This window comes from Spinacia oleracea, chromosome 5 (genome assembly GCF_020520425.1).
Source record: "Spinacia oleracea cultivar Varoflay chromosome 5, BTI_SOV_V1, whole genome shotgun sequence".
NCBI lineage: Eukaryota > Viridiplantae > Streptophyta > Magnoliopsida > Caryophyllales > Amaranthaceae > Spinacia > Spinacia oleracea.
The window spans coordinates 78,601,151-78,613,026 of record NC_079491.1 but is presented as its reverse complement, the minus strand read 5'-3'; the positions used below and the strand labels follow the sequence as shown (position 1 = coordinate 78,613,026).

Below are 11,876 nucleotides of genomic sequence, written 5' to 3'. Positions count from 1 at the left end.
TATCGTCAGCTTTATTATCACTTAAAGGGAAAACACTTGTAGTTTGGTGAACACGTAAAAATACTTCACAAGCACAAAAATTATTACAAATTTCGAGCTTTATTCTCACTGCTTGCAAAAATGGGTAAAAGGGACACAACTTTTCGAGAGGGGTGTCCAAGTCGTTGATGCCATAACTCATGTTGTCCCAACACTGTCGTATGATGAGCTTGAATCTGTTGCATCGGCTTGAACCAGTAGACCCCGTCACTTTGTTCACCCGCTCAAATCATGGTCCTCGAATTGCGGTCTTGTATTACACAAAGCTTATCAGTAAATGTGACATCATAAGATGAACTTGCAAGTAATTGTGAGACAGAAATCAAATTGCAATTTAATTCGAAAACATATAACACATCATTCAATATTAATGTGTCGTTCAATATAACACTTCCTTCCTTCGTTGCCACTACTTGTTTACCATTCGGTAAATCTACTTGAGAAGGAGTAGTAGCAGTCAAGAGTTTGAATAAAATCCAACTGCGGCTCATGTGATTCGAACAACCTGAGTTGATGAGCCACCTAGTGGCAAGGGTCTTACTCTCGAGCTTAGTAGTTGAAGAATTGACATTGTTGGAATTAAAAGCCGAAATAAATTTGTTCCATTGCTCATCCGAAACTGAAGGCATAAGGTCTCCCTCGCTAATAGACTGATGTGCCACACTGCCTGACCCGCGACCAACAACATTGGCTACTGCATTTCCACGCCCACGACTAGTGTTACCCCGACCACCATGACTATTGCGGCCCCTTCCCCGTGTTGTTGTCCTATTTTCAGAATACCACCAATCCGGGTATCCTAGCAATTCAAAGCAATTCTCCTAATCATTGCCAAATTTACCACAATGTGAGAAAGTGGTATTGACACAAGGCTTGTCGGACCCCTTTGCAACCATATATAGAAGAACGACCCCAGGACGCTCCTTGGGATGCAAATCCAACAACCTCTGGTTTCCGATCCAAAGCACGAGTAACCCTGTGGTTTCTCTCTTGTTTTTGTGCTTTTGATAAAACTACACTCAATGATGGGAAGGGATCCTGCATTAGTATATTCGTTGAACATTACCATAAATGGCCGAATCGAGCCCAAACAAAAATTGATGCACCTGCATATCTTCTCTTTCTTTAGCGAAAGCAACCTTCGAGCCACGAGAACAAACACAAGAGCATGGCGGGGTTAAATACGATGCAAGCTCTTGCATAATAGGCGTAGTTTTCTATTGTAGGTGACCACCGAGTCTCCTCATTGTTCCACTAGTAGAAAATTGCTCATTTGCGTCGCACTTTTACGTGCATTTGCGCCGCACTTTGGTGCGATGCAACTGGAAGCGATGAAAATGACAAAGACGCAAATGACTTTTGTCATTTGCGCCACTCTTTTGTAAAAGGGCGACGCAAATGACAATTTTTCAAAAAAATAAAAATGTCTTTGTAAAAGTGCGACGTAAATGACAATTTTTCAAAAAAATAAAACTGTCATTGGAAACGCATAATAGCTAAAGAGAGATGCAAATGACTTTGGATTTTGTTCAAAATATTAGGTTCCATTTTACTATTCATTATTAGATAGAACCACCTAAATCTATAAGGCTTAATAAATAAAGATAATACCTTTATAAATCTTACAATACAAAAGCTTGAAATGTCTACAACAATGTATTCCATCTACTAGTTCTCTTGACACCTATAAAAAAAAGCAAAAAAAAAAAGGTTGCTGCCCGGAATCATATTAAAAGTCAGTCTGCCTGCAAGTTTGACATGCCTTCAAACGGCGGCTTGTTGTGTATCAGCTCCCACAAGACCATATTGCAAAGCTATACGCATTAACTTTAGGGTTGTAATGTTTTTTTTCCCTTGCCTCAAATAAACAGTATTGTACAACTGCCATGGAAAAAATAAGCATAATTAGACAGATAAACCCAGAAATTCAGACATGTAGAAGAACAGTCACTAAATCATCCAACTTTTATAACCAACATGTATTGTTGGGTACTGTGAATAAAGGCGCAACAGTTCGTATTGCCAAAAATAGTTGAAAAAAAGCACAAACAAAGACACACTTGAGTGAAACGTGCAAATTTAGCTCTTCTCACATGCACTAGGGAAAAGTTTCATTTTCATCGCCATATTCGCGTCGCACATTTAAACACGTGACAAATTTTATCATGAAAGCTTGTTATTTGCGTCGCAGTTTTAGTTTGGTGTGACGTAAATGATTGTTTGTCTTGGGAACAAAGTGATCACAAGTCATTTGTGCAGCTGATTTATAAAATTGCGACGCAAATGTATTGTAATTTGCGTCGCAGTTTTATAAATCAGCGACGCAAATGATTCTTCTAGCATGAGAAAGTCAATTGCGTCACTGTTTTAAAAAACTGTGACGCAAGAGTTTCTGAAAATTTATTCCCCCCCCCCCCCCACCCCGCGCAAACACATTCACCAGGCACTAAAACCTAATTTATCGAAGAACACCAGGTGCAGCTACCTTCACCTTCACCCTCATCCTCCATCTTCTTCACCCTACACCAGGCACAACACCCGGCGAACCGTAGGCCGCCGCCGCCTCCGTTGGAGAATACCTACTAAATTTCGGTCTTTGGCTTCCCTTTTTCGTTCTCCCTAATTCTTCAATTGATTCCCTTACTTCAATCAGGTACAATTTTATCGAATTTTGTGGTTACTTTTTGTTTAATTTGAAATATTTAGGTTTTCTTTTGCTGGATTGGGGATTTGGTGAGGAATTACGCAAATTAGGTCACTAATTTTCGAGAAATTGGAACAATTAGGGGGTGATATTAGGTCACTAATTAATTTTCGATTTTGTGCTTAATATGTGCTTTGGTTTAGTTGATGTTGCAAAAACCCATTGAAAATCATGGTTTAATTTTCTCCTTTAATTTTCTGTATAAATCCTGATAATGTTATTCATTAGATGCAATTACAAAGCTGGGATGTTCCCTTGTATTTCTTAATCTTAATCTTAATCTTAAGGAGAAGGAGCTTAATAAAATGATTGTTTATGGGTTTTATGATTGTTTAATTATGTGCAGGTGGTGAGTCCTCCAAGGGACTCTGTTTTGAGTCTATGTTTTCGCCCTAAGGCCAATATTATGGTTGCTACATCTTAGAAAAACTAGGCTTGTTTCTACTTTATGATAACCTCCTAAATTCCTCAATTTACAAGATCATGTCATCGGTTTTAATTTTGTGGTGCTTCTGTTATGTGTTTATTGTCTTGTAATGAAGCCCTAAAATTTTATAAGAATTAATAGTAAGCTTAATGTCTTTACAGTAGCACATAAACCAGAATAACTTTTTACAAGGGTGTTATTCAACTAATAAGCTTTCCAGTGTGTAGGTTGTAAAATGCTTTTCATATTTTTTTTGCCAACTATATTAACTAAGAGTATTTCATATGTTTGATTGATTGTGAATGTCTGAATGACTTGTTTGATAAAATCTTGTCTTATTGTTTTATCTTTAGTGGTTGAAAATGGATCAAAGTTGAATGTATGCTAAACGAATTTTTACAAGGTTCTTACAAGGGATTCAAGAGTTCAGTAAGGTTGTCTTGAAACATCAACTAGAACGCGAATCAAGTATTATTTTGTGTCCTTATTGTGATTGCAATAATTCAAGGGGGTATCGCGATATTGATGATATTGTTGATTACTTAGTTCGTCGCGGTTTTAAGGGTAACTACACGACGTGGACATGGCATGGTGAGAGCATAGATCATGCGACAAGCTCTAGTATGCCGAGCTCGAGTCAGCATAATCATTGTGATAATGGTGATGAAAATTAAATTGAGAATGTTAACGTTGACATTGGTGTTGAAAGTGAGGAAGAAGAAGAGAAAGGTAGGATAGATGAGATGATGCATGATGTGGAAGATCATTTCTATGGGCATACCCATATGTATGATAGTATAATCAGAGCTTCTGAGATACCGTTGTATCCTGGTTCTACAAAAATAGTGTTCTCAGTGCCGTCATCAAATATTTTAACTTAAAGGCGGAAAACGGTTGGACCAACAAAAGTTTTACACAATTTTTTGAGGCCACACCAGAAATTCTCCCCAAAGGAAACAAACTTCCAAAGTCCAATTATGAGGCCCAAAAACTTATGTGTCCTTTGGGTATGGATTATGAGAAGATACACGCATGACCAAATGATTGGGTGTTATATCAAAAGTAGTACGCAAATCTGCATGAGTGTCCAAGATGCGGATTGTCCCGTTACAAGACTGTGGAGAATGACGCAATATCAATTAAGAAGAAACATTCTCCGGCTAAGGTGCTTTGTTATATTCCAATTATACCAAAATTTAAGCTCTTTTTTTCAGAAGAGAAAGCTGCAAAATTGTTGAGGTGGCATGCTGAAGGGAGAGAAAGATGAATCAATGAGGTATCTTGCCGATTCTCCAAAATGGAGGAACATTGATCGAAAGTACAAGGTCTATAGTGAAGAGTTCGGAATCTTACGCTTGGTCTTTGCACGGATGGAATGAACCCATTTGGGACACGTAGTACCCAATATAGAACTTGGACGGTTCTTCCCACCATATACACCCTCCTTGGTTATGCGAAGCGTAAATACATCTTGTTGTGGCTCTTAATCTATGGGCCTACACAACCCGAAAATGACATAGATGTGTATCTAGAGCCATTCATTGATTATTTGAAATTGTTGTGGAATGAAGGGGTGTTGATGTTTGATGCATACACCAAAACCAATTTCACTTTACGTTCCATGATGTTTTGTACGATAAATGACTTCCCGTTATGGAAAATTTCAGGGTATACTCTAAAGGGAAAGAAGGCATGTTAAATTTTTCAAGATGATTTGGTTTTGAGGCGCCTAAAATTTTATGGGAAAGATGTGTACATGGATTACCGGATGTATCTTCCTGAAGATCACCCTTTTCGAAAAGAGAATGAAGCTTTTAACGTGGAGACGAGAGAAGCTCTTGCCCCCTTATATATGCAAGTGAGGTTTATGAACGGGTTAAAGACATTGAGAAGGAGTTTGGTAAGCCTTATAAAGGTCAGACAAGTGGTGGTTACAAGAAGAGGTCTAAGTTTTAGGATCACCCGTATTGGAGAGATTTGGAAGTTAGGCATTGTTTGGATGTAATGCATATTGAGAAAAATGTTTGTGATGCCATTGTGGGACATTGTTGAATATGCAAGAGAAAATGAAGGATGGTCCTAAAGTTAGACAAGATATGGCTTTAATGGGTCGCTCCGAGTTGGCACCTCAAGAACGGGGAAAACGTTGGTTCCTTCCTCCGTCTTGCTTCACCTTGCCTAAAAATGAGAAAGTTAGCTTTTGTGAGTCTGTGCATGGCTTAAAGGTCCCTACTGGATACTCTTCAAATTTTCATAGACTTGTGTCCATGTCTGACATGAAGTTAGTTGGAATGAAATCTCATGATTGTCAAGTGTTGAAGAAACAATTGCTTCCAATTCCAATTCGAGGAATATTGCCTCCATAAGTGAGGAATACCATTACAAGATTGTGTTTCTTTTTCAACACTATTTGTAGCAAGGTGATCAATCCAACAATACTGGATGATTTGTAGGCCGATGCACTTGAGACCATGTGTCGGTTTGAAAAGTATTTTCCTCCATCATTCTTTGGCGTGATGCCTCATTTGGTTATTCCTCTTGTGCGTGAAATTAAACTTTGTGGGCCAGTTTGTATGAGGTACATGTATCCCTTTGAACGAGAAATGGGTACCTTAAAGGATATAGTGATGAATCCGGCCAAACCTGAAGCTAGTATTGTCCAACTAACGTTGATGAGGAAGTTGCTGGATTTCTTAATATTTAGCACATTTGCAAGAAGTTGGATTACCAAAGTCTCTCAATGAAGGGAGGCTTGGGGGTCATGGTACAATCGGTAGGAAAAGGATATCAATCGGCTATGAAATGAAAAGTAAGGCTGAGCTTTTCGTGCTTCAAAATCTTAGTGATGTTCCACCATATGTGACTGACCGTGTGTACTTTCTTAAAGATCAATATGCTTCAAAGAATGGCCCTCAACTGATAAAAGAGCATAGTCGTTCGCTCCTCACATGGTTCAAGAGTCGAGTGATGTCTCAATTGTCGGACACGCCTAATGATGTATCTGACACGTTGAGATGGTTGGCATATGGTCCTAAATGTCAAGTAATCTCTTATGAGGGGTACGAAAATCAATGGCTATTCTTTTTACATGGAGCGACAAGATGGAAAAACAACGATGCAAAACAGTGGTGTTATATATGGTTATAGGTTTGTCAATGAAATATGCTAGTGCGAAAGATAGAACACTTGTAGATAAGAAGAAATCTTACTACGAAGTCATTGAAGAAATATTAGAGTTGGAATATAAGGATTTTAAGAATCCTCTATTCTGGTGCAAGTGGGTTGATATTAGTCGCGGTGTCAAAAAAGATGAACATGGGTACCTGACACTTGTAAACTTTAGTGGAGTTGGGCATCTTGCAGATCAGTTCATATTAGCATCACAGGCAAAAAAATCTTTTACATGGTTAACCATGCCGACCGTAATTGGTTAGTTGTTCTTGAAGGCAAAAGAAGAATACTTGGCATCGACGATGTAGATGATGAAGAAGAATATGATGAGCAGTTTCATGAGACTCCACCTTCCTCACGGCATATCCCTCAAACAATTGATGATCACATGAGTTTAAGCGTCGAGTTCATGGTGAAGGATTTTATGTTGCAAAAGAGAAAGAGTGAGATAGATTGTTTGTTTTGAGTATTTTGGTTCAGTGATAGGGTGACGTACTTGTAAGTTTTGGTAGGGAGGCCCTTCCTAGAAGGTAAGACCTTTCCAAGAACTCAAATTTGTAATTTGTTTTGGTATTTGAGTTTTAATAAACGAAAATCTTGATGGAGTTCCAAGGAAAATATCAACTGTGTATGCATTTTGTAACTCATTTCCCTTAAGATTCAATCAATCAACACCTTTCTCATATATTACCTTTGCTGCTGTGATTCTGAATTGTCCGTAAACTGCTAGTGTGTTGCAGTGCGTTGTTCTGATTCTGTGCAGTCCGTTCACTGACTGTGATTGACTGAGTCTCTTCTTCTTGTGTATTCAGGTCAGAAGCTGCTGGTTCACCTCTGCTACCTCTTTCATCCAAAGACATGCTTGAGAAAATCTTGGTGAGAATCTATGCTCCTGAAAATGTTGCTGTTTAGTTCCGTTTTGTGCAGTCCGTTCTGTTCTGTGCAGTCTGTTCTGTTTTGTGTAGTCTGTTCTGTTTTGTGTAGTCAACACATGTTCAGATTTCATAACTGAAGATATGTGGAAGGAATTTGTGAAGATACGTACCTCATAATAATATATGTGGTATAAAAATCATTCTCCATTAAAGTTTTGATTAAATTAAAGTCCTTTTTTGGTTGCAATAATTTCTCTTTTCCCCTAAAATTAGGAAATAAGCAAGAAAGCAAGAAAGAGCCAATCTTTCAACAAATATCCTCATCACACGGGTGAATGACGTAGAAAATTTATGTTCCCTCGGTCTCTTCGGCATCCACTGGTTCCTCTAGGTCTACGGTTGTTTTGAGTTTGCCGGATAGAACATATGCATGGCTTCTTTCAAGATTAGTAGAAGATGAGAAAGGAAATCCTTACTTACCGAATGAGGAAACACAAAAGGTCAAGGAATCTATTGTAAGTCATGGCTAAATCATTCTTTTTTTTAGTTGCAGTTCTAGCTTGACTAAACTCGATCATTTCAGTTTTGTGCAGTATGTTCTGTGCAGATCAGTTCTGTGTAGGAATTAAATTGGTAGATCTTTTAGCCCCTTATCGTTGTGGGGGAAAATTCAGACTATTTGGGGGAGCGGGAGTGGATAAAGTTATGTTATGTTCAGAGCAGTTATGTACAGATCAATTCGGTTATGTGCAGATCGTTTGTTGTTCAGTTCAGTTTTATTTTGTGCAGTCAGTTCAGTTCGATCAGTTCAGTTCTGTGTAGTTTGTTCTGTGTAGATCAGTTCAGTTTTGTGCACTATGTTATGTATGTGCAGATCGGTTGTTGTTCTGTTTAGATCAGTTATGTGCAGATCAATTATGTTCTGTTTAGATGTGCAGATCGGTTGTTGTTCTGTTCAGATCAGTTTTGTGCAGATCATGCCATTTTTGTTCTGTACCGATCTTTCTGTGTAGATCGGTTGCTATTTTGTTCAGATCACTTCTGTGCCGATCAGTTCTGTTCTATACAGATCTGTTATTTTCAGATCAGGTCAGTTCTGTTCTGTGCAGATCACTTCTTTGCAGTTCAGTGCAGTTCAATTTTGTACAGTATGTTCTGTGCAAAATCAGTTCTGTTTTGTGCAATTTCATTTATGTTCTGAAATTTTCATGAAATCTATATAGAAGTGTTAAATTTTCCTCAACACTATTTGATTTCATGTAGGTTGAATGGAAGAAGAAAAAATATGAAGGGATATTTGTTCCTAATCGGTTTGATGATTTTTTATTTCGTGCACTTGGTAAGACTCACAATAGGAGACCAATTACATTTGGAAGTGGAGTATGCATCCAATCTTTGTGCAGGACTAGAGAGCGGTGTAGTTCTCGATGGTTTGAAGATGAAGAGATGGAGGAAATGGAAGCAAGAGTAACCCAAAGGGTTAGAGACGAGACAATACAAGAGATGAACTCCAAGATGGATGCCATGGTTAAGGAGAAATTTATCACATTTGCTAAAAAACTAGGTATCTAACTACCAAGTCATATGAGGATGGAGGATGATCCTAGTAGTTGTCAAGCTGGGGGTTTTGATCCATTTGCAAACATTCAAGTACATGATGATTTGTGTCTTTCAAACAATTTGTTTTTTAGTTAATTTTATTGAACTTTTCTAACATGTTACATAATATTTGTGCTATTCAAATAAATAATAAGGAACATGTCCCGTGCCGGCTATTCTTGTTCATGAACTCCGAGAAAGTCTTTGTTGCATTTAGGACCATACATCCGGAGTTGACTCGTGATCACCATAAGAACCTCAATCCCGATAACGTGAAGGTGAGCGTTGATGAATTTGAGCCCGCGTATTAACAAGCTTCAGTCAGTGCCCAAAGCTTTTGGTTTCACTCAGTGAGCCTTCTCAATGTATAAAGAAACTTGGACAAGCTCATGGTACTTTCACTCAGTGGCCAAAGCATTTGGTTTCGCTTATTGATGAGGTAACATATCATTGTGCATGATAATTTGAAGTATAAATATTATATCATGCATGTATGTTCACTAATATGTATATGGTTATTTGGAATTCATACCTCAGGCAAACGAGCCTACAAGCAAAGAGCTGAATGGGAAAGAGCCTACAAGAAAGAGCCTTGTTGGTGATGGGCTTTGTGACTCGCGCTGGCTTGTGGTGCCTCATGGGCTTGCTCGTCGAGCGATGGGCTGGCCCTCTTGTTGGCCTGTCGCTCGTCGTTCTTCTCATTCGTTTTCCAATCCCATAACTTATATCCGATTTCGACAATATTTCAAATTTTGATAATTTTTCTGATTTCGACAATATTTCCGATTTCGATAATATTTCCGTTTCCGGCAATATTTCCGATTCGGAAAATATTTCTATTTCTGTTAATATTTTTGAAACAAACCATATTTCCGGTTTCGGTAATATCTTCGAATTCGATAATATTTTTATTTCCGTTATGAACCATATCCCGTTTCCGGTAATATCTTCATTTCCGGCAAATATTTTCATTCTTTGCTTTTTAATGGTTTTAGCTCCCACTAGAACCAACATCCATCATTTCTGAATCTCCATAGTTAGATCGAGTATTTACTGAATATTATATTCACCTAGATACTTGATCCATTCACGTACTATTTGAGAGACCCTAGGGTTCAGTCAAGAGTAAGATGTGACATTAATATGATTAATTCCACTTGAACTGAAGCGCCCTCTAGTTAGGCACTCAGATCACTTGATCTCAATGAATAATTAACTTTTTAATTAATACTGATCCGCATTTATTAGACTTAGCATTAAATGCAAACTTGGACCAAGGGCTTTATTTCCTTCAAATGCAACCTTCAATCAGCAAACACACAAACACTTCAATAGAATACAACAATTCAAAACTCCAGAATCTTTATTACAAACATTTAAGTAGAGTGAAAAATATTAATATTATAATTATCAATTAAGTTAATAGCACAGACGGGACACGACTATGCAAGTCTGTATACATCAGATATCCCAACCTCAGTGACTAAATCAAGTTGAATTTTTTGCACATCCTGACAGTCTCCTGTATGCAAGAAGGTTATAAACCAGTCATGCTCATTTATAATATTCACAATAGTATAATATGGATACATGGGGGGTTGTTCTAACCTAGAAGGGAAGACTCAAAACAGTAACAAGCACAATATAACGCAACAATAGAGGAAAAATAAGAAAAAAAAACTGAAATCATTGTGTCAGATTTATGTGCAAATATTTTCAATTAGAAAAAACTGAAATCCATACACAAATCTGAAGTTCTTGTTACCAATAGCCCCAAATCCGTACTCCAACACTTGCATAAATTACACATTTCAGAATTTTACAGAATCGAAGGCCAATATCGCATGTGTCTCGATGATACAACACATGCAAGAAGAACTAATGCAACTAACAGTCGTTTCATTTTCAGCATTCCTTAATAAATGGGCCATGGTCAATAAAATACAAAACTAAACAAAATCACAGTACTCAATGCTCAAATTAAAATTTCTTTCCAAAAATACTCTATAAAATGCGGATGTTTAACCTTACTCTTTCTAAACCCAGAAATAATTTTTTTTTTTTCAAAACAAAGGGAATTCATTCTAGCTTCTTCCTCGAAATTCATGAAAACTACAAATTAAATAATAAATTTCTCAATCAAAACACAAACATTCAAAATCAATCAAAAACTAAAAATAAAAATAAACTGGCCTTGAAACATAATCGAATCAACGCGAACAAGAGAAAACCAAATTAAAAGAATCGCAAGAGAAAAAACCTTTAAAATAAAGTTACTCGAATCTTGGTGCAGTGTCTGATTGGCTGAAACCCTAATTAAACTACTAAATCATCCAACAAATACAATCAAACGAGCAATTTGAGGACCCGAATACAAATATATCCACAGATCAAACTAACACTATAACCAGTCAATCAAGTAAATATTTCAATACAATACAAATTAAGTATGTATTAGAATATTGTACACAATCAATCAATATTAAACCAGATCTAATTTAACAATTGTGTACAAAATACGAAATCAAATAAGAAAAAAGGATGAAATAAAGTTTACTAGAGATAAGAAGTAAGCCAGATTAAAGTTGCTTACCCGATCTGCTTGTGTTTTTGGGTTTCTCCATAATTGTAGATATTTTGATTGTGTGAGTGACTGTGGATCGTGAGATTGAGGGAAATGATATTAGAGAGATAAACCCTAGAAATATTAGACCCATATTATCGGATCGAAACCCCAGCAATACGACCCACCGGAAATCGAGATTTACTGAGATTTCTCCTTCTTTGTGGCAGAACCAAGCCATCTTCGTAGAGATTAATTTTTCAGAGGAAATGGAAAAATTTTGATGGGTCTCTAGTTATAGGAGATGATGAATGAAAGCACAAGATCGATTTTCAAGGGGGGAGAAGTTTTGAGGTTTCAGATCTGGAAAGAACAGGATGAGAGAGAAACAAAGGGTAGGCGAAAATGTGGTGGATCATATGGAATACGATAATATTAATGCGGCTTGGATCAATTGTGTCAATATTTAAGTTTTGTGCGATGCAAGCAAGTGTTCAA

The 11,876-nt window shown here is 37.3% G+C and overlaps 1 protein-coding gene across 1 annotated transcript in view; it reads left to right on the top strand.

Annotated features, from left to right (window-relative positions):
- LOC110805480 (pentatricopeptide repeat-containing protein At1g71490) overlaps positions 1-9,644 on the top strand; it is a 27,857-nt gene extending 18,213 nt beyond the window's left edge. The window contains exons 6-9 of the mRNA XM_056827975.1: positions 7,154-7,217; positions 7,490-8,305; positions 8,480-9,254; positions 9,353-9,644. The gene's annotated coding sequence lies outside the window, so the exon portion shown is untranslated. The remainder of the gene's footprint in view (positions 1-7,153; positions 7,218-7,489; positions 8,306-8,479; positions 9,255-9,352) is intronic.
- The last annotated feature ends 2,232 nt before the right edge of the window (positions 9,645-11,876 follow it).